This window comes from Cupressus sempervirens, chromosome 1, assembly GCF_028749045.1.
Source record: "Cupressus sempervirens isolate cs-2001-9-10 chromosome 1, ASM2874904v1, whole genome shotgun sequence".
Taxonomy (NCBI): Eukaryota; Viridiplantae; Streptophyta; class Pinopsida; order Cupressales; family Cupressaceae; genus Cupressus; species Cupressus sempervirens.
Genome location: NC_143118.1, coordinates 851,244,048 through 851,267,510, shown reverse-complemented (window position 1 = coordinate 851,267,510; position 23,463 = coordinate 851,244,048).

The following is a 23,463-nucleotide window of genomic DNA, read 5'->3' as shown; positions in this document are numbered from 1 at the left end:
CATGTCATATATATCCTCTTAAGTCTATTTTTTGGTTGAGTGACTTTCTGTTGTGTGTTCTCATCTAGTCCTTGAGTTATGATATTTGTGATGGTGGTGTGCCACACACAAGTATGTGCGCATACACTTGTCAGTTGACTTGTGAGTCCTGATCTTCCATGGTATTTTTGGAAATAAGATCATTAGGGTTGGGTTGGGAATTTGCATGCTTACGAGCACTCATCATTGGATGAGCATGGGTAGGGTAGGGTAGCATATGGAGGGGGTGTCTATCCCATAGCCTGGTGATCATTGTGCCTAGAGGGTTGGCAGATTGAGGAAGCTTTAAGTAAGTGATATCTAAATAAAAATATTGGGTGGTAATTAATAACTTAAGATAATAAAATGGTTCAAGATGTGCTCCTTCCATGGGAAGTCTAAGCTGCCAATACTAGCTTGGGCTTGTCGATGCCAAACGACTCTCCATGATGTTAGCCCCTACATAGTAACCCATTGAGTGTTTGACTAGGACCTATAGTTTATGCATTGTCTATGTCTTGGATTCAGTCATCATACTACCTAGTGTGTGTTAGCCATGGGTGTTGCTTGTGTGTGTTTGTGGTTGGATCATTATCTCCATCAGCACAGCGAGTGTGGACCTACGAGTACCACGTAGTTGGCAGACGTAGCTACCTATACCACTACTAGGGACTGGTGTACAAAGATGGTTTATTATTCTAGCATGACCATGGCTGGATGTTTTTCACTTGGTACTTCAAGTTCTGGAGTATGCTTTCTTGTGATTTATGCTTTCATTGGAATGTTTGTATATCATGTTTAGATGATGTTAGATTTGACACGTTTCCTTCTTATGATGATTAGCATGTGATAGGTGATGTTATCTACTTGTAGGATTATCTTATGCTTTACTTTTAGCATGTTAGATTTCCTTATGCTTTTGTTGTAGCATGTTTAGTAGTTATGTCCCTATTACGATGGTACCGACAATCTGATTAGGGGCTTGGGATGTTACGCACAGGGGATGGCTAGGGCCCATGATGGTCTTATGATGCCATTGACAGTTGGGAGGAACCATATACTTTTATAGTTGTTTTTCCACTACGATCCTTCCTTCTATACTTTTTCTTATTATTGTTCATTAGATGGTTAGTTGTTATTTCTGCCTTTCAAAAAAATTCGAGTGATCTTGCCTTGAAATTTGGATCCGATACTCCTCGGTGTGGAGGTTTTGTGCTATGTTTTTACCTTCTTCATCGTCTTTTTGTGTTTCTTGTTTTACCTAGGTGACCATGTGTCAGTATGGTGTGATACAATAAAGTATCACATGCTTATTAGGACTTTGTCATGTGATACTAGAATGTATCGCACCCTTTAAGAAGAAATATCGTGCAATACTGAAAAGTATCACACCCCCTTGGAAGAACTATCGTATGATACCCTTAAATTATCACACGCCCTTGTGAGTTGTATCACCTTATCCCTAACTATGTCGCCCTGCTTCTTTAGAAGTATTACGCGATACTCGAAAGTATCACCCATTGCTGATTTGAAGTATCACCTGGAAATTATGAAAACTTGTGCAGGCGGGCAGCGGGCACTTTTCGGTAAGACTTGAACTTTTTGGGAAGTGTTTTGGGTACCCTCTTTGGTGTTCTTCAATCCTATAGTGTCGCATTTTGGATTCAGAATATTTCTATTCAAATTCAGTTTAGCGCCTTTCTATGGTTAGTCCTTTGGAGTTTAAAATATATCATTTAAGTATAAGTTGGCATATATTTTATACTTAAGATATATTTTAATATATGCGATGATTCATTTCAGATAGATTTCGGACCTCTACGGGCTAAGATAAAGATTCTAGGAAATTTCAAGGCTTCAGGATTTCAGGCTTAGCCAATTTTCTAGAGCCAGCATTTGTCTTTTGTTTGGATGATCTCTTATGTTTTCTTTTTATGTTTTGTTAGTAGTGGCATTTGGAGATCCGTTGGTGTTGTTGTCATGTGCACTTACACTTGTTTAAAAAAAATTATCTTGCTTGCATTTCATCCTTGTTCCAAGGATCTCTGGGTGGGGCATTACATCTAGTATTAGAGCCCATGTTGCAACATTGGGATCTTTGTGTTATGCTTCCACTATGGTTTTGTTTTCTATTGGGTATTGTTATTTTATGTTTGATTATTTGATATCTTGATAGTTCATGCTTTCGACTATTATGCTTGTGATCTAACTTTTATGACATCACCTTGTTGTTCCCACAATGATGCCTCCTATATGTAGACCTAGTGGCTATGGTAGTACGCATAGTGGTAACCGTGGAAATGAACACCGTCAAGAGGGACGGCAGGATAGAGAGGGAGAATAGGATAATGCTAATTAGAATGCCATGGGGGCATTGATGCTAGTGTTCTAGGAAATCCTTGCTCAGTTGGGCCCTTGTGTTGAGGAGTGCCAGCATGATCATGATCAAGAAGAGGGATCTCATCATGGAGATTCCCATCAGTCAGAGCATAGAGAGGAAGAGCGTGAATGGGAACATTCTTGTACACCACCTGGTGGAAGAAGGCATCGATGGAGAGGTCATGATCAGGATGATTATGATCTCACTCAGATTGAGATGATGTGAGAACTTCAGAGGTCCAAACCACAAGAGTTTGATGGCTAGGGAATAGGACTCAAGGCTAAAACCTAGTTACTTGATACGGGGCATTATTTCTCATTACTACCTTATGGGAGAAACGTAAAGTCTCATTGTGCAATCACACAATTGAGGGAACATGGTTCCATTTGGTGGGATGGAGAGAGCAAAAGGCTTGGTATCAATGTCACAGATCTCACCTAAGAGATCTTTGAGGAAAGGTTCAGAGAGAATTTTTTGTTGCCACGGTATTGTGGAGCTCGTATTAATGAATTCCATGAGCTTGAACAAGGATTTATGATGGTTGATTAGTATGAGAATAAGTTACTTGGGTTGAAACAATATTCAAGCTATAGACATGATGAGGCACTCACCACTTAGCATTTTATCCGAGGCCTCTGAGACTCCATCATAGGAGATGTCTATGCTCATTAGCCGAGGACACTTGCTCTTATCATTGAGAAGGCAAGGATCATAGAGAGCAATGTGGCTAGGGGGTATAGTGGTAAATCTGGTTCTCAAATCTAAAGTACTCCAGATTTTGGACAGTATGCATAGTATTCACAGTCCTCAGGGAAGGGCCAAGCTTAGTCGACACCCACTCAAGGTGGTCCACACTATAGGAATAAGAAGAGGTTTTTGGACTAAAGGTGGATAGGATTTTGGTACCTCAGGTAAGAAAGGAGATAACCATAATATGGGATAGAAATCTTAGTAGGATCATCCCCCATAGAGTGGTCAATAGAATTCTAGCAAAGGTAGTGCACCATATCCTAGTGCTACTCAGGATGGTTGTGGGATAGGTCTCAACTTTATTGGGAACTACTATTCTTGTGGCCAGCCTAGCCATAAATCATTTGAGTGTTCCATCAAACTATCTACAGGACCTAGTAAGGGCACAATGAGATTTGAGCCTACTATAGGAGATGCGGGTCAGAATCACCGAGTCTTTGCGACAGTTGACAACTGTCAAGCTAAGCATCAAGGTAAGGTAGTCAAGGCTACAGGTACATTGCATAGTATTTCAACTTCAATTTTGTTTGACTCTAGTGCTTTAGATTCTTTCATATCACCATCTCTTGTTCAACGATGTGGGCTAGAGGCAATGTGTCAAGTTGATAGGTGGTAGGTTGAGTTAGCCACGGGTTCCAAGGTGGCGGTTGACTCTTTGGTTAGGAGTTGTGTCTTGAATTTGGGAACCTTCACCACCACAGTGGATCTACGCATTCTACCTCTGGGATCGTCTGACATTGTGTTGGGCATGGATTGGTTAGCCACCCATTAGGTGAGTATCGATTGCTATCACAAGACAATACACTGTGTTGATGACACAAGTGGGTAGGTGGAACTTTTGGCAGTCCCAAGACCAATCTCACTTTGGATGATCTCAACTAATCAGCTAAAACAAAGTGTGTGGAAAGGTTGTCAGTTGTTTCTTGTTTCTGTCAGTGATCTCAAGGAAGTCAAGAACACGGTGGAACTTGATGATCACCCACTCCTTCATGAGTACCCAGACGTGTTTCTTAATGAAATTTTAGGTATGCCACCACAGTGTGACATTGATTTTTGAATTGATCTTGTACTAGGATCAAAGCCAAATTCACGAGCTCCTTACCGCATGACTACTCAGGAGTTGAGTGAGCGCAGATTGTAGTTGGAGGAATTGTTGGCCAAGTGACATATTCATCCTAGTGTATCCCCTTGGGTTGCACCAGTCATCTTCATGAATAAGAAGGATGGTTCCTTGAATTTGTGCATTGACTACCAGCAGCTGAATAAGGCGACAATGAAGAATTTTTATCCCTTACTGAGGATAGATGACTTGTTCAATCAGATGAAGGGAGCACAAGTGTTCTCAAAGATTAATCTTAAGTTAAGATACCATCAACTTCATATCCAGGAGGTTGATATTCATTGAATAGCTTTTTGTACATGGTATGGGCATTATGAGTTCACGGTTGTACCCTTTGGGTTAACCAATGTGCCATCAATATTTATGAGTTTGATGAATGGTTTATTTCACACTTACCTCGATCAATGTGTAATTGTATTCCTGGATGGCATATTGATTTATTCAAATACTATGGAGGAGCATGAAGTCCATTTATGTCAAGTATTGTAGTACTTGAGAGACCATCAGTTATATGGTAACTTGAGTAAATGTGGGCTCTTCTAATATGAGGTAAAGTATTTGGGACACATCATTATAGGTGATGGAATTACAGTGGATTCGAAGAAGATTTGTGCTATTATGGATTGGCCAGTACCCACTAATGTCTCAGAAGTTTGTAGTTTCATGGGGTTGACACCTTACTACCATTGCTTCATGAAGGATTTCTCACAAGTAGCTCATCCCATTACTTCTCTTCAGAGAAAAGGGAAAAAGTATGTTTGGTCAGACCAGTGTGAGGAAGTGTTTAATGCTCTTAAGGAGTGTTTGACCAGTGCACCAGTCCTTACAGTGCCTAATCCTGCAGGTGATTTCATGGTTTACACAGATGCTTTATTGGAAGGCATGGGTGTGGTGTTGATGCAAGATGGTCGAGTGATTGCTTATGAGCCCAAGAAACTCAAAGACCGTGAGCTTAACTACCCCACTCATGATTTGGAACTGGTAGTTGTAGTGCATGCCCTTTTTCATTGGAGGCTTTTTCTTTTGGGACATAGGTTTAAGTTGCATGGTGATCATAGGAGCTTGCAGTATATCTTTACTCAACCAAACCTGAATGCACGACAACATCGTTGGATGGAATTCTTTTGTGAGTATGACTTTGATGTTCATTACATTAAAGGGAAGGAGAATGTTATCATGGATGCTTTGAGCATAAGGCAACATGAGGTATCGGTGATGTCATTGGGACTAGATTTATGGGGCCATATCTTGGAGGCTTTGTCTAGTGACACTTGGTATCAGGAGGTGAGGATAGAGATTGAGTAATGATGTACCCTTGAGGGGAGATTTTTAGGTTATATACTTGATTCTAATGGACTACTGCAACACATGGCACGTATTTATGTACCTTTTCCAGGTGACCTTCGTACCTTGGTTTTGTCAAAAGCACATCGTGCACCATATTTCGCACATCTCAGAGTCAAGAGGATGCATGCTAATCTCAAACAGCTGTACGTTTGGGCCTAAATAAGATGCGATGTTGCTAATTTTGTTGCTAGATGTCTAGAGTGCTAGAGAGTGAAGGTAGCACATCAGCATCCAGTGGGTCTTTTGTAGCCACATACCATTCTAGAGTGGAAGTGGGATACGATATCTATTGATTTTATCATAGGGTTGCCTATGTCATCACGGAGACATGATTGTATCATGGTGATAGAGGACAAGTTGTCCAAGGTAGCACATTTTTCACCCATGAGAGCATCCTACATAGCTTCTTCTATAGCGCATGTTTTCTTGGTGGATATTGTTCATTTGCATGGGATTCCTCGTCAAATTATTTCAGATAGAGATCCAGTGTTTACTTTTGCACTGTGGACATCTCTCCAGCATGCTTTAGGCATGCAGCTCAATTTTGTTTTGACTTATCATCCAGAGACTGATAGTCGGACTGAGAGAGTGAATCATGTTTTGGAGGATATGCTTCACATGTATGTTATGGATAGGTAGGTGAAGTGGGAGGACTATTTGTACCTTGTTGAGTTTGCATACAACAACAGTTATCATAGTTCTCTTGGCATGTCACATTTTCAAGCCTTGTATGGCAGACCATGTCATACCCCTTTGAGTTGGGACCATTTAGAGGATTGAGTTCTTTTGGGTCCAGAGATGCTTTAGGATATGGAGCAGTAGGTTATTCACATTAGGGAGCATTTGGTTACTGCTTAGGATAGGTAGAAGAAGTATGCAAATGCCCATAGGTTGGATTGTCACTTTTCTATTGGTGACAAGGTGTTTTTGAGAGTGCATCCAAGGAAGAGCCTCATTCATTATGGGAAAGTCTCTAATTTGGTACCATGTTTTGTCGGACCATTTGAGATCCTTAAGAGGATCAATCTTATTGCTTATCGACTAGCGTTGCCACCTAGCCTATCGTACATCCATGATGGTTTTCATATTTCTAGTTTGAGGTAGTATATTTCGAATGTGACCCATGTTCTTGATTGGGATGCTTTGTAGGTAGCAGATAGGCATCTTACTTTGAAGCCCATTCATATTCTACAACAACAGAAGTTGATCTTACAAGGTTAGGACATCGAGCAAGTAAGGGTCCAATGGGACTCAAGCTATGAGACATTTGTGACTTGGGAAGATGCTACACGACTAAGGGGATTGTAACCCTATCTTTTTGTTGGCTTCCAGGAGTAAGCCTATGCTAGTGGGGGAGGATGTAGTGCCTCTCATGTTTGCAGTCTGTACCTTGTTTATTTTTATTTGAAAGATACTAGATACTCTTATTATTTGTACCTTATGATGAATCGAGGGTCAAATGTTATACTTTGATCCAGCACCATAGATGCTTTACTATTATACTATTCAATTTATCACATTTGCATGTTGATGCTATTTTGAGATGACATTAGATCTATGATGATATCTGGTTATATGGTTGTTGGACATATTTGTTGATTATGTTATGAGATGGATTTTATGCTATGGTTATTTACTTCATTCTTGTATCTTTATGCTTTTTGTGAACGTGAGTGATGTAAATGGATTAATTAGGTATTTAATGCATTTTGCCTTAGCTATGATGTTATATGCAATTGCACTTGATCATGTATTTTAGTGTGCAGGAATTATATCCCTAGCAATGGCACATGGAGTTAATATTCAGCTGTTCATATTTTACCAATGTTGTCCCTATATGGTTGATGTATCCTTATTTTAATTATTTTAATTAAAACCTTTTGGTGACTAGGAAACCTAAATACATCTACATTATGTTATTAGACTAGTGAGCATGTTTATGCATTTAGAGGTTCGCATTGTCATGAAAGTGTTAAGTGATTTTCTGTACTTTTGGGTTTTTGGGCTTTAAATATTTTTGGATTTATTTTCTGGCAACTTTACCTTAGGTGAATTTTGGTTATGAAGAATAACTTGTTTTCATTTGGGTCGATTCAAAGTCTAGCTACTCTAGTTGGCTATTTGCCCTAATCAACTATTCACTCAAAAAGTGAATAAGTATTGAAAAAGTGATTTTATTATTCACTTCTCACTTTCTGAAATGGAAAATTTGAGAGCTTTTGAGAATCCTCTTCTGAAGGATTCGATTTATGTTCGTTCTGGGAGCTGTGAGCATGGGTTTTTCACAAGGTTAGTCTCATTGGAGCTAGCTCAGGGACTTTATGCTTTGTCGTTACTTTTAGCAAATTTGGCTGGTTATTTATTTTACTACACGGGTTTCAATTTCTGCCCCTTTTGCTGTCAGGTAGGGCCTTCCCATTTTATTTTTTAACTTTGTTTTAGCTTATGTTTCTTGTAGCAGTATGTTAGGAGGCTGAGAACTAGTGTTCTCCTCATTTTTGTTTGCTAGTTCTACCCGGTTGGTCGAGTACGAACGTTTTCCCTATTTTTGGGATGAGGGTTTGGGGTTTTGAGCCATTATGCTAGCCATTTTTGTATACAGTGTTCGAACTCATTTATTTTTGGATTTGTGGAGTTTTTGTCCCTAAAGGTTAAATGGGTTTTAATTTCAAAAAAATTCCAAATTTTGGGGTTTTTACCTCATTTTGTATGCTTCCCTATTTTCTTGGGTTTTTTGGGCATGAGTTTGGTCATGGACCTTGATGATCCATTTGGATGTCATTCAGACCTTTATTGCATTTTTTTGTTACATTGGGATGCGTGTCATATCTATCCTTTCAAGTCTATTTTTTGGTTGAGTGAATTTTTGTTTTGTGTTCTCATCTAGTCCTTGAGTTGTGATCTTCGTGATGGTGGTGCACCATACATGAGTACATGTGCATACACTTGTCAGTTGACTTGCGAGTCCCAATCCTCTGTGGTATATCTAGAAATAAGATCATTGGGGTTGGGTTGGGAATTTGCATGCCTATAGGAACTCATCATTGGATGAGCATGGGTAGGGTAGGGTAGCATATGGAAGGGGCATCTATCCCGCAGCCTGGTGATCATTGTGCCCAGAGGGTTGGCGGCATGAAGAAGCTTTAAGTAAGTGATAACTAAATAAAAATATTGGGTGGTAATTAATAACTTAAGATAATAAATTGGTTTAGGATGTGCTCCTTCTGTGGGAAGTCTAAGTTGCTAATACTAGCTTGGGCTTGTTGATTCCAAGTGCCTCTCCATGATGTTAGCCCCTACATAGTAGCCCATTGAGTGTCTAACCAGGACCTATAGTTTATGCATTGTTTATGTCTTGGATTCAGTCATCATACTGCCTAGCGTGTGTGTTAGCCATGGATATTGCATGTGTGTGTTTATGGTTGGATCATTATCTCCATTAGCACAGTGGGTGTAGACCTATGGGTGCCACATGGTTGGGAGGAGTAGCTACCTATACCACTGCTAGGGACCGGTGTACAAAGATGGTGTATTGTTCTAGCACTATCGTGGTTGGATGTTTTTCACTTGGTACTTCAGGTTTTGGAGTATGCTTTCTTGTGATTTATGCTTTCATTGGAATGCTTGTATATCATGTTTAGATGATATTAAATTTGACACATTTCCTTCTAATGATGATTAGCATGTGATAGGTGATGTTATCTACTTGTAGGATTATCTTATGCTTTACTTTTAGCATGTTAGATTTCCTTATGCTTTTGTTGTAGCATGTTTAGTAGTGACGTCCCTATTATGATAGTACCGTCAATCTGATCGATGGCTTGGGATGTTATGCGTGGAGGATGGCTAGGGCCCACAATGGTCTTATGATGCCACTGATGGTTGGGAGGAACCATGTATTGTGATAGTTGTTTTGTTCACTACAATGCTTCCTTCTATACTTTTTCTTATTATTGTTTATTAGATGGTTAGTTGTTATTTTCGTCTTTCAGATTGGTTCGAGTGATCTTGCCTCCAAATGTGGATCTGGTAGTCCCTAGTGTGGAGGTATTGTGCTATGTTTTTACCTTCTTTGTCATTTTTTTGTGTTTCTTGTTTTACTTGGGTGACCATGTGTCAACGTGGTGCAATACAATAAAGTATCGCATGCCCATTAGGATTATGTCGTGTGATACTAGAATGTATCGCACCCCTTAGGAAGAAATATTATGCGATACTGGAAAGTATTGCACCCCCTTTGATGAACTATCATAAGATACCCTTAAAGTACTACACGCCCTTATGAGTTGTATTGCCTCATCCCTGAAAATGTCACTCTGCTTCTTTATAAGTATCGCATGATATTAGAAAGTATCGCCCAATGTTGATTTAAAGTATCGCTTAGAAATTGTGAAAACTTGTTCAGGCGGGCAACGGGCAGTTTTCGGTAAGACTCAAACTTTTTGGGAAGTGTTTTGGGTACCCTCTTCAGTGTTCTTCAATCCTATGGTGTCGCATTTTGGATTCATAATGTTTCTATTTGAATTTAGTTCGGCACCTTTCTGTGGTTAGTCCTTTGGAGTTTAAAATATATCATTTAAGTATAAGTTGGTGTATATTTTATACTTAAGATATATTTTAATATATGCAACGATTCATTTGAGATAGGTTCCAGACCTCTACAGGCTAAGACAAAGATTCTAGGAAATTTTAGGGCTTCAAAATTTCAGACTTAGCCAATTTTCTAGAGTCAACATTTGTCTTTTGCTTGGATGATCTCTTATGTTTTATTTTTATGTCTTGTTAGTAGTAGTGTTTGGAGATCTATTGGTGTTTGGATGATTTTTAGTCTTTCATTGTGATCCATGTAGTTATTGTCATGTGCACTTGCACTTGTTTTTAAAAAAAAAATATCTTGTTTATATTTCATCCTTGTTCCAAGGATCTTCGGGCAGGGCATTACAACTTCTAATGAAAATAATGTCAGGTGAACAATAGAAAGTAGAAGATTGAAAACTAAAGTAATGCATACAATGCACAACAGTTGAAGATTGGATTCATTATAATACATATGTATACACTCGATGAAAACTAAACCATACATATAGGTAATGTTAACTCAAAGAATGCTTACATTGATGACAACTTAATAATGAATACAATCAATGTCAACTTAACAATGTATAATATCAATGTCAACTAAGCAATGCACATGCATTTATGATAACATAGTAATTTAGTTAGTTACTTCAATGTGGTAATGTAGTTAAGTAGATGTATGCAAATGAGTACATCCATGGTGTCAAACAAATCATTGACAAATTAAGAAAGCACAGAGGTAGTGAAATCTTAGAAAAGGAGGTTGGGGTGAAGCATTTGTGAGTGTTGAAGTTTCCAGAAAATACTATGTGGAAGAAAATGATACACACAGACAAAACCCCAAATTTTAAAACAAAAAATGTAAGAAATTGTCATGATTTACAAACACTACAACACCACGTAATCATTGTCAAATAGATCTACACAATTGAGGTATATGCACTCAAATGGATGTATCTAGCCAGATAGAGGTAAGCAATTGTGTATATGGAGGGCATCAAAAACATCAATGAAAAATTTATAAAGCACACATGTAGTAAGCTTAGAAAAGGAGACTGACGAGAAGTGTATGTGATTCCTAAAGGTTTTAGAAAAATACTACGTGGAAAAAAAAATAAACATAGAGAAAGCCCCAAATTTAGAATGAAAAAATGAAAGAAACAATGGAGATTCAAAAATACAACACTAAGTAATGATTAAATCAACAATGTACACTATTTCTTTACCATTTCTTCTAATTATTTCTTTCTATCACATTGTAACACCCCGTGAGGGAACCCAAAAGAAATTAACCTAAAGTTTCACCAAGTTTGCCAAACATTTTTTTGAAAGATAACAACAAGAAGAATTAATATAACAAAAGAAATAACTTGCATACATACAGCCATCCATAAACAAATTACACCTCTTAAGTGTTAAATGACATTGAATCGCATATATAAGTTTTATTAATACTAAACTTAATACATGACAAATCCACATCATAGAATAATCATAAGCACGAATCCAATTAAATAATATACAATTACATAAGATACCAAATGACATAACCAAAATGCATAATCATTTGTTGTACAAATCACAGGGTATGAAAAGCTCAAATAATATACATCATGAACAAATACATCATCTCAAAAGGTCTATGATAATTAAGTGTACAGTACTACAAAATATAACCATCCGACAAAAACACAAGATCATAATGAAAGGAACAACTGCACAAGTACATCCAGTTGTTGGAATCTCAATGGTATAAGAAACACTACCACCCGACCTCATGGAACCTAAATGGCCCACTCTCACCATGGTGAGGAGATAATCTTAAGTCCCATACGGATATCAATCCACAAGTCATAACCAACATCTAGGTCAAGGAAATCTTGATAGCAATCTATAACAAAGGTACCAAGACGCAAGTATTATCTAATCCTAGAGGCAACAAAGACATGTAGGAAATCCACTATGTAAGTGGGTAGGTATCATCACATGAGCCAACTCTAAGGTTACACTAGCAGCCTCTCTAGATTTTGGCCCCCAATGTCTCTATGCGGCATTAGTATCCTTTCGTATATTCAAGGTGTTACATCCCAATTTTTTCCCCTAATTTTAAAATTGATCATAACTATTGGTTTAACGAAAAAAAAAATTCGCGATCATGTGAAATGAGTTAGTTATTTATATACCTTGTACTAACTATTGATGAAATGCTTAGTAACCTATAACTGTTATTAGATGATTAGCAATTGTTTGATTTAAAATAGCGATTAATATGTTTTATTTTGAATTACTGTGGGATTTATTATTATGGAAAAAGTGTTTTCATGGGTGATTGCAGGAGAAGATTGAAGAGAGGGGAAGCATTGCTAAATAGGATCTTCAAAATGGGACATTCACTTGGTTTAGTCATCAGGATCGGCAGGTATGACCTTAGACTTCCTTGGAAGGGATACGATGACTTGACCACAAGTTACATTATGGGACTTGCATGAGCTACTAAGGAAACAATATAGGAAAAACATAAAATAAACTAAATTAAAATATAATACATACCTCAAGATTTTTTTTTATTAATTTTCATTATATCATTATAATAAATACTTACATACGAACACATAAATATAAAAATGAAATGACACCAATAAATTATAGTAACATAATCTAATGATGTCACCTCATCGATATACTTGCCTGAATGTATATAAGTATATATTATAATAAATGAAATTATAATCTCTTCAACTCCTCTTTGCAATTTTTTCTTTATTTCTTTTCCTTCTTTTTCTTTCTTTTTCAAATCAAATCAATGATTGCAATTTGAATGGACTTCTTGAAATTGATAGAAGTCGAGAAGCCACGACTAGTTCGTTAAGAGAAGTCATACAAGACCTCATATATCATCTTTATTTTCCTGCTATGTATCTTACTTTCCAAGCTGAGTCCATACATTCCAAGCCATAATAGGAGTCAAATTATTTCAGGACAACTCACCATTCTTTTGCTATGTTTATCACATATTTAGCCTATTTACACTGAGTCTTCACCATTATCTCTCACTTTCTATCAGACCCTGCAAATATTCGAACTATACTATAATTGAGATTGGGTGGTGTACTAAGCCAAGAAAGAGTACTAGTTAGAGGATGGAAGGAATGCAAGTTCCAAATCAATTCTCAATTGCATACATAATAGGTTACTGTTGTCTTTTCGTCATGAATTATACTTCCATCTTTTCTTATTTATAAGTCTGATTACAATCGGCTAAGTATAAGAAAGACAAAAAATAGAACTGAGATCATATTATGATCACTTGCTAATGGCTCTCATGATTTCTATATACTGAACATTACTATTATCATTAAGAAGTCAAGATGATAGTTGTAGAGTATTGTAATGATTGTATAAACCATCACCCTTAATCTGAATATCAATGACATTACCATGCAATCTTGATCCATGACATAAAGAATAGAATGCTCTTAATTCTCTAACACCTAGGATTCACTAGCAATGAAGCCATGAAATGGTGAAGAGGTGTAAATAAAAATAGAATGTTCATAATCTTACAGGCACCTAGGATTCACCAGCAATGAAGCCATGAAATGGTGAAGAGATGTAAATAAAATAGAATAATCATAATCTTTCAGGCACCTAGGATTCATCGACAAAGAAGCCATGAAATGGCGAAGAGGTGTAGTTAACTTGCAAGAAACAAGAATAAAATTAAATATGAATATCTAAGTAATGAAATACTTAATAGCTCATGCTTATTCCTATAACAAAATTTTTTGTCAATTCAAGTGGTGGTGATTGGGTCCATGCACCCATTGGAAATCCTTGGCCAAGGTAGTTTATAGGCATATGTGCCATTCTATGATCACATGATGTTTGTAATGTCAATTATATAGGTATAATTGATTGGGCACTCAAACCACTCAGTACCTTGGATGGTTGGACTCAAAAACATCCCAAGCCTAATCTTGAGGTAGGGAGGGTCATTCTAATATGTTAGGATGTGCGGGGATAAGTATGGTCCAAGGTTGGGAGGATAAGCCTATGTCAATGCTTCTCCTCTCATCAATGCCAAAGCTTGCACAACCAAATAAAGGATCCTCTGATAATACTGTATGTTTTTCACTCTTCTTGATACTTACTTGTTAATTATTTATCATGGATATTAGATAGTCATTCTATTTTAGTTAGAGTAGTTAATTGTCAACTAAATTTGAATAAGAATATGTATATTTTTAGTTAAGCATAATTTTAGTTAAGAAAGATAGCCACTGTTTTATTTTTAGCTAAACATGATTTCAATTAGATTAGTTAATAGTCATTTTACTGAATATTAATACAATTACTTTCAGTTATTATTAAAAGAAGTCATTGTCATGTGAAAAGGAATTAGTTAATTTATAAAGGTTAGAAGATATTAGATTTTAAGATGCCTTTGATTTAGATATGAAAATTTGTTTGTTACACAAGGCATATTAACAAAGCAAGGTCGAAACCAAGAATCCTCTCTACTCCCATCCTAGCCTATACTAGCACTCAAGGCATGGGTGAGGAAAAACACCAACTCTTATTAATTCATTTTCAACCCATTTAATCAAATTTTATCACTTATTAAAATAACTTACAATGAATTACCCACGCAACCTCTTTAGGGCTTTGACTTCCATTGCAAGCCACTTCCCAACATACACATAGACTACCTAACCTAACCTCATGAAAGGTACAACTCATAAAATCATAACTTTTACCTTAGTCCTTTACAAGCAATTGGAAAGCACCTATGGGTAAAACACAATATTTATTTTAGTCTCATGCAAGCAATTGGAAAGCACCAAAAGATAACTAATCAAGAACTCAAAGGTTACAACCAAGAAAGCAAAAATAATCACCTTAAATCTATACAAGCAACTGGAAAGCATCAATAGATAATTGATTGAAACTCAAAGGTTACACTAGGAAAATCAAACCATTCACCTCAGTTCTATACAAACAATTGGAAAACACCTATATACAAATCACAATAATCACCTTAGTCCTATGCAAGAAACTCAAAAACATCATAAGATAATTGATTGAAACTCAAAGATTACACCAGGAAAATCACAACATTCACCTTAGTTATATACAACAACTAGACAACACCTATATATAAATCACAATAATCACCTCAGTCCTATACAAGCAACTCGAAAGCATTATAAGGTAAATTGATCAAAACTCAAAGATTACACCAGAAAAATCATACCATTCACCTCAATCCTATAAAAGCAACTAGAAAGAACTTACAAATAATTGATCAAAACTCATCATAGTAATATGTGAATACATCACCATGGTCGGGTATAAAGATCATGACCAAAATATACATAACATTATCATAATACAAAATTCCCCAAGCCTCTGGTAAACATCCTAATTGGTCAATGTACTAAGTCAAACCCAAACCCCAACATGAAATACAACATACATCTCATCAAGAAATTTAACAAGTGTTTGCATGGTTCATTTGGTTTTCAAAACATAAAGATTCAATAGACAAACAGGATTTCAGTTTTCATTTCCAAATTGTCATGATTACTAAGGTTTTTAAATTATTGAAAAAGTAATAAAATTTCCCTAGCATTAGAATTTATTTTCATATTAAAACTGGAACATCTAAACAAAATCTCAAGTTTATTAGAAATAATTGATTCTTGAATTGAATTATAATTATCAATTTACTACATTAAAATTTTTATTAATTAATTAATTAATAAAATATTTAATTAAAAACTAGCAGTAAACCATTCATGCAATTAAATATTATCATCATAATTTAATAATAATTATTTATTATCAATTATAATATTTATTATCTTATTAATAAAATAGTATATTTATATTAAATTATTAATAATAAATATTTAAATTACATATTAAAATTAATAATATTATTATCATTTATTATAAAATTAAAAAAACTATATTATAAAATATTTATCTAATAAAATTTAATAAAGTATCTAAAATAATTGCATTTGTATATATGTTTTTAGGCCCGTCGGTCGCTGCAACAGTAACTTCGACTACTACGACAGCCGAGGCTGCCGTAGAAACTTCAGCTACTATCAGCAACCTTGGATGCAGCATGAGACGGGCAGAGGTAACGGCCCTTGATCCCATTTTAAGTTTTTTTTTTTTTTAATTTTTTTTAAAATTTTTTTCTATTAAAATATAAAACCATGCTCCCTCCCAAATACATATCAAAATAAATGTTTTTCGAGGTCTATCTTATTATAAAAATTATCATAGCAATAATTTACTGTTGTAATTTTTATTGATATATATTTTTTTACAAATTTTTCATCATAGATCTAATTGGAAAACGAATACAAAACTATCAAATTTGTAAATCTAATTTTTTATATTCTTTTTCAAACCCCATCCTGAATCCAAAAAATCAAATTACGAATCCCCAACTTTATCAAACAAGGGTTTCCAATCTCAAATCCTTTCTCAGATATTTTCAAAGAGCAATAATTTTAACACAGGCGTTTGAACCCAAATTAAATTCAAAAAAAAAAAATCCATACAAACATAGAGAAGACAAAGAGATTTCAAAGAGGAAATTACTACACAAAACTCAACAAGATCCTACCTTGATCTAATGCTAATCAGTTAGATGCTTAGAGCTCGCAAGAAATTCTCATCCTTTTGAAAACCCTCTTTCTCAAAAACTTGCTCCTCCAAACCTGTGTATGGAGAAATGAGCTCTAATTTCTTAATAAAGAGCCTTCTCCCTTTAGAGTTTCGATTTTGCAAACACACAAACCTCTTTTCTTTATTATTTTAATTTCATGTGCAAAATTTTTCATTTTAATTAAAATAAACTCCTAGTAAATTTATTCTTTCTCTCTTTTATTAAATCACAAGATGTCTTTAATAATATATTTATTAATTCAACTAATAATAATATTTAGAGTTTATTATTCATAAAAACTAATGATGTCTACTCAATACTATTCAAGGCTCTGAAATTTCAGCTAGGTTTTCATTCGCAAAACCAGTCCTCCAAGATTGATGATGCAAGCATATGTATCTCCTAATTGGACTACATTTTCCTCCAGATTTTTCATAAGTGAGGGAAAAAATTAAATTATACATTTGTCATACCTTTCTATGTAGAATCGCTAAAACCCCACAAGGCAAAGGCCGGTGCATTTTGCAAGCCACAAGAGAAAGAAGAATTTGGATTTCGGTGATGATCAAGAATTAGCAATGGTAAGTTCTTTGACATTATCAATATCAGGGAAGAGAAACATAAATAGTTAAACCCTAGTTTTTGTTGCATGATTTTAAGTTCTGAACAAACCTTATGAAGCTCACGGGTGCCTGGTGGATCAATTCCTCAAAGACTCTATTAATCATCACATAGACAAATATAATGGATCACAAAATTCTACACTGCAACTGATGAAGAGTGATGATTTTCAAATAGTAGTTGTTCATTGAGAAATGCCCTTTGCCTTAGTGTAGTTAAAAAAGTTCCCAAAAAAAATTTGATCACAGATTGCTTTGAAAATGGCAAGAATTACAGAATTAGTGAATCAAGTGAATAAATTAGTATTTCCCATATTCGTAAATCATTACTTTTCCAGACAACACTGATATCAACAATTAGTGGAAAATAAATTTGGCCCTAATAAGGGTTTGGCTTTTTCTATGTCAACATATAAGCAACAAGGAGATAGGCTGAAAGGAAAATAGGTGATCCCATGTATTCCAATCAGCAACAGATTTGAAGTTTTAAACAATGAACATTCAAAGTCAAACACATTTAGTGACCTGGTTAAACAATATGAAGCCAAGGATAGGAAGATGATAAAGCTAAATAAAAATCCATGTGAAAATATCAATGGGTGGCAAGTTGTAATTTCAAATAGGAATCAAAGAAGAAATGCATTGCAAAAAAGAGGCCAATGATGAAAGAAACTAAATATCCTCAAAATATAGTCTACCCAAATTATCAAACCAATAGAGGAAGAAAAGCGAATGGCAAAATTAGTTACTTTCCCAGCAAAAGTGGACAACAATAGTAAGCTAGAAACATATAAACCTACCAAATTTTTTGAAGCTAATTGTATTCCACTAGGGCATAAACAATAGCAAGTAGACTCAGAAAAAGTACTTAGGGTTTCTGAGAAAAATCAAAAAATCTATATACCACCACATAAAAGGGAGAAGTGTATTTTAGATAATGTAAAGTTGCCAACACAAAAAGACAATATAACAACTCCACCACCATATAAGGTAAAGCAAACTAATTGCTATAATTGCTTTGATATACTAATCATTAGTGAAAGGTATATAGAAGAAAAGTGGAAGGAATGTTCAGAGCTAGTAGTATATGTACACTGGAGTGGACCAGACAAGCATTTGTCAAAATTGATAAAGAAATTAGAGAGGATCTGCAAACAAAAGGTAAGTATTAGTATTTCATCAAATTCATCAATTTATCTTCATTGCAAAAATAAAGAGATTAGAAATAAAATAATTTCTATATCAAAATGCTATTATAAAAGGCATGTAGTTAAATTTCAAACTTGGATACCTAATTGGAATGATGAAAAAGAGCATATGTTACCAACTTGGTATGAATGTAGTAATCTTCCAGTAGAAATTAAACACTTATATACATTATTCAAAATAGGTAAATCAATTGGTAAACTTATAGGTATAGACTCAGAGTATGACAAAACCAGTAACGTTAAATTTCTAATAGATGAGGAACCAAATCAAAAAATGATTAAGAGAAAAAATATTATAACAAATAGATCCATTTATGAGATTGAATTTAAGAAATATGAAGGGTAAATTAAAGGCATTAAAAAAAATCTAGAAATTGGTCATAATATATCAACCATTGAGGAATCCTTTAGAAATATTAGAATAAAGAAGAGGGAACAAAAGATTAAGACAAATAATAAGGACAAATATAAGAAGATAGAAAAAATAGATGAAAAGAAAAATATTGAGCAAAGCACACAAACAAAAAATACACCTATAGTAAAAAAGAGTAAAGAACAAAGTCAATTGGAATGTTCATAAGTACCATAATAGAGAACCGAAGGTATACACAAGGAAATGACAACAGTAGCAGTGTTGAAAGAATGCAAAATTTGTCACAAGAAGAATGACAATTTGAAAGAAACATAATGAAGCATTAAAGAATGGTATAAAATGACACATGAGATTAAACTATTATAGGTAGATATTGAAGATCAGGTTATGCTAGGAGAACAATTTCATCAGGAACATGAGGTAAGACAACAACCTACAGACAAAAGAAAAGAGAGAGAATTATAAAACTAAGATAGAAATTGGGATCAATATGAACAATACAATGGTAAACAGATCAGATATAAACTATTTTGAGGATGACACTAGTTAGATACATTGGGATGGTGAAGATATGATGATTAATAAGGATATGAACCAACAAACAAACTTGGAAAAGGAAACCACAAAAGAAGAAATTTTAAAGCCAATCGAGTATACAAAAGATGAAGAAGAAGAATATATAATTCCAGTAGCAGACTCAGAACAATAGAGTAATATAAAAATTAGGAAAAAGTTTTTTTTTCTTTTTAAGTTATAAATTTTGGCAAACACCAATAGATGGGAAAGATAAGTTTGGAAAAAAAGCTACAGAGGTGAAGGATAAAATAAAGGAATATAGTATCCCTCTAGAAGTTGAAGCTTTCTTAAAGGACTCTGAAATATATAATCAAGAAGATCCTACCATAGAGACTAAACTTATTGAAGTGTAACAAAATTGGGAGGAATTTGGGGTACTAAATGCGACCCCAAAAACATCATAAAATGAAAATTTGGAAAAGGATACAGATATAGATGTAGAAGAAAATGAAAAAATAGAGTAGATATTAGAAGATTTAATAAATGAGGAAGAAGATAAAGAAGGAACTACAAAATAAAAAATAACCATATAAGCATAAATAATTTGGGTATTTCAATCAACCAGGAAGGATTTTGAACTCCAAAATGTGGTAAAACAAAATTGAAAAGAGGAAGAACATCACATAAGGAATTAAAAGAAGCAGATGGTCAAGCCAAGGAACAAAAAAAGATATTTTGAGGTTCTTAACTCTGGGAAGGGGAAGTGCCTTCCCGAAGAGCAATGGGGATCATAACATGGAACACTAGGGGCTTAAATGCTCCTAGTAAACAAAGAGTGTTAAAATGTAACCTAACACTCTTTGAATCAGGTATAATTATGATACAAGAAACCAAGCTTAACAAAGAAGGGGAAAAATTAAGAAAAAGACTAGGTAGATGGAATGCAGAAATGAAGCAATCAAAAGGAGCATCAAGTGGAATGGGAATCATTTGGAATACTAGGACAACAAACATTAAAAATATAATATCAAAAAGCAATTGGATGGGGAGTATGGTTTCGAGCATTAAGCATAATCTCCAATTCATTCTAATCAATGTTTATGGCCCAATACAAACTTTAGAAAAATGAAAAGTTTGGAATGATATATCTACCTTTATGGAGCTATATCCTATGACAAACATGATCATAGGTGGTGACTTCAATGCCATACTTGACCTCAAAGAAAATTTTGGAGGTTCTTAGATTTTAAGAAGAAAGATAGTAGAATTCAAAGAATGGGTCAAAGTTAATAAATGATAGAAATACCAACTAGTAACAGAGTATTCACATGGAATAATATAAGAAAATACTTTAGTTATATTGCAGAAAAGTTGGACAGATTCTTTTTCAAAGGAGAATTAGCAGAAGTGGATTTCACAATCACTGCCTCAATTCAACCTATTGTAGGATCATATCATTATCCTGTTAAAATTGAATTAACAGAACCTACAAAACCTAATAGGAATCCTTTCAAATGTGAAAAGATGTGCTTCTTAGGTAAAATATTCATGGAGAATATTAAACAATGGTTAGAAGAAGGCAAGTTTATAGGATCAAAGGCATATTGTTTTGTATCAAAACTTAAAATGCTTAAAGAAAACATACAAAAATGGAATAAAACACATTTCAATAATATATTCCAAGACAAACAGAATAATGAAGAAGATCTTTAAAAATTAAATAATGAAATCATTAGAAATGGTATGGACAATGAAAAATACATTAAAGAAAAAGAACTATTAATCATACAAGAAGACATTTTAGCAAAAGAAGAAGTCTTTTGGAGAGAAAAGTCAAGAGAAAAATGGTTAGCAAAAGGAGACAGAAACACAAAATTCTTTCATAATAGTACAATACACAACAGAGCTTTTAAAACTATTTCTCAAATTAAAGATAATAATGGTAGTACTATTGATAATCCAGCAGAAATTATTCAAACATTCGTCACATATTATGAGAATCTACTATAAAATTATGACTCATCCAATTTAACTAAACAAAAAAGTATGCTAAATAATATACCTAAAGTTATCACAGAATTTGACAACAAGGAGCTCAATAAACCTTTTACAAAAGAAGAAATCAAATTAGCTCTTTTTAGGCTTAACCTAGATAAATCTCTAGGGCCTGATCGTTTCCAAGTCTTTTTCTTTCAAAAATGTTGGGAAATATTAGGGGATGAATTATGGAAAGCAATAGAGGCACCTAGAAATGGGGGATCAATATTAACTGAAATTAATCATACATTTTTAACATTAATAGAAAAAAAAGCTGAAGCAAAGTCACCAACAGATTTTTGTCCCATAGCATTATGTAATACAATATATAAAATATATTCTGAAGCAATAGCAAATAGGATTAAAACTTTGCTTCTAAAAATTATCTCAGAAGAAAAAACTAGGTTTGAACCTGGTAGATCAATTCTCGATGGAATATCCATCATTTAGGAAACTATACATTTAGCAGTTAAAAACAAAGAAGTCTATATGTTTATGAAGTTAGATATACAAAAAGCATATGACACAGTAGATTCGAAGTTTTTATGTAAATGCCTAGAAAAGTTTGGATTTTCCAAACAATGGATAAATATAATTTTTAGCTGTATATGTACTCCAAAAATCTCACTACTTATTAATGGTACTCTTGAAGGCTTCTTCAAGATTTCAAGGGGTATTTGACAAAAAGACCCCATGTCACCTTTTCTTTATATAATTATGGTAGAAGCATTTTGTAGAGCTATTCAAAAGGCACAAGGTGTAGGATTAATTAAAGGAATTAATGTCACTGAGAATGTTCCAAACATCACCCATCAGTAGTTTTCTGATGATACCATTCTTCCAGGAAGTACTACGAAGGAAAAAATAGATTATATTGGATTATTCAGCAATGTCAAGACAAAAGGTTGATAAAGAAAAATCAAAAATTTTCTTTTTAAAATCACCAAGGAACATGGAGGAATATATATGCAATTATATGGGATACAAAAAGAGTAACTTTCCATGTAAATATTTAGGGATATGCTTAGAAAAAGGAGTTAGGAGTAAAAAAAGGTTGGGACAATATATTAGAAAGAGTAGAAAAACAAACAAAATCATAAAAAGGAAAATGGATTATTAAAGCTGGGAGAGTAACAAAAATTAAATATTATCTATCAACTATTCCTACTTATCCTCTGTCTTACTGGAAGGAAAACTTATAAAAAATTTCTAGAGTGGAATAGAAGAGAAAAAGAAACAAGCACTAATAAAATAGGATAAGATATGTAGGCCTGCGAACAAAGGAGGATTGGGCATAAAAAATCTCAGTTGGTAGAATGAGGCATTAGGAGCAAAGCTAGTATGGTACTTATATAAGGAAAAAGATAAAAAAATGGGCAAAAATACTTTATAATAAATATCTTAATCCATTAGATCCTTCCTCTCTCTTTAGAATCATAAATCCACCAAGAGATTTAGAAAATTGGAACTTTATGATGAAATGTAGACCTCTGGTTAGAAAATATCTTACTTGAGATTTAGGTAGAGGTGATGAGGTATTATTCTAGGATGATTCATGGGATGGTCAACCCTCGATTATTAATTTTGGAATATCCAAAAACAACATCAATGTCATTATTGATATTTGGGGACCCAAGGTTTCTTATGCCAAAACACTTATCAAGATTGATGAGACCAAGACTTGGGTATGGAAATCTTTGGATAATATTAATATTCCAAGTATAGATAAAACTATCCTTGAAAATATCCTTAAGGATAGATCTGTGACTCATAATAACCAAGTAGATAAACTCATATGAGGAGCATCTAATGACAAAATATACAAAGT